This window comes from Patiria miniata, unplaced genomic scaffold, assembly GCF_015706575.1.
Source record: "Patiria miniata isolate m_02_andy unplaced genomic scaffold, ASM1570657v1 HiC_scaffold_4, whole genome shotgun sequence".
Taxonomy (NCBI): Eukaryota; Metazoa; Echinodermata; class Asteroidea; order Valvatida; family Asterinidae; genus Patiria; species Patiria miniata.
Window position 1 is genome coordinate 9,446,033 of NW_024037071.1, and position 1,440 is coordinate 9,447,472.

Genomic DNA, 1,440 nt, shown 5'->3' on the forward strand with positions numbered 1-1,440 from the left:
GAACATCTGTAAAAACTGCTTTGAAGTTACACTAAAATATTAGTAGTATTAGCTTTTTTTTTGTATTGCACATCGTTACATTACAGTTTCCTTGTATAGTACTTAACTCTTCACAAATAATAAGATGATCAGTAAGTTAAAATAAATTTTAAAAATGCAAAACAAAAACATAACATAAAAATTAACAATTCAAAATCAATTTTTATTCAGGGTTAATGCTGTAAAATGCAACTATAATTTGAAAATACTGTTCAGTATTATTTAACTGGCTTGCAAACAACACAGATGTAACATGAATAGTAGTAGGGGCGGAGCATAAAACAAATTAAGGGGGGGGGATTTTGGCAACCAGCTCAAAAATTTCAGGGCAGTCTTCTGTTAGAATCCCACCCGGGCTGAAATGTGGGTGGGTTTACCAGTCCCCTACTTGTGGCCGATTTCATGTTGCAAGTAAGCACAAAAAATTGTTAAGCATAGATACTACTTCCTTAGTAAAGGTTACCAGCCAAATGATATGCAATATATATTGGTGGAACTGGTTCCCTGCTGCTGTTTGTTTAGCACATAAAGTTGCTTTGTACCAATTTCTTTTTCAATGTTAAGCACCTTCATGACATTGGGCCCAGATTCTTTGAATTATTCTCCTGCAGAATATTGATCAGGGCTTGTGAGTGACAGTGTCTCGGTTGCTGTCAAGTCCCATCACAAAGTCATCACAAGGAATTTACTAAATATATTTCTTTTCTTATAGTTTAGGAAAGTAAAGTCCAAAACCTCATAGTGTACACCCCATTTGCTTATGTCGTTTGGGAAAAAAAATTCGCGTCGAGGCCCCTATAAGCCAGCCGGTTTTAAAAGTACTTGTTTAAAGCTATAGTCCATCATTTGCAGCCATCCGAAAAGTAACTGTCGTAATTATTGTTGAAAAACAAACTTGGATGAAAGATAGTAAGGGAACTAAACTCCCTATGAAATTTTTCTTTCTGGGAAGCTGTCATTTTGAAGTAATCAACGAAGGAAGGCATTTCCAACGGTGATTCTTAAGAAGCACCGTAGGAAAATTTAAATTAGTAGTTCGTTTTGTTATTCAGCGCAGCGCGCACAAGTATTGGAACGACGCACACGCGCGCGCGGTTGTTACAATTCGTCGGATCAGTGCGCGACGTCGCGTATAGCTGCAATTCAAAACAATTCAAAACATGATTCAGTAACTTTTGATTTGAAATTGAGATCCTAGAATGCTGTTTTTCTCAGAATGTACAGCTGAAGCTTAGCTGAAACTTCATCAGGTTAGTTGCTCAGTATCCTTCATTAGATTTTGGACTCTTTTGTTGCTTCAAACGAACAAAATGCACAAATTACAAATGATGGACTGTAGCTTTAAACCATAGAGCAAGGTAGTTCCTTGCTCTATGTTTAAACCGACCAAGCAGGTATATA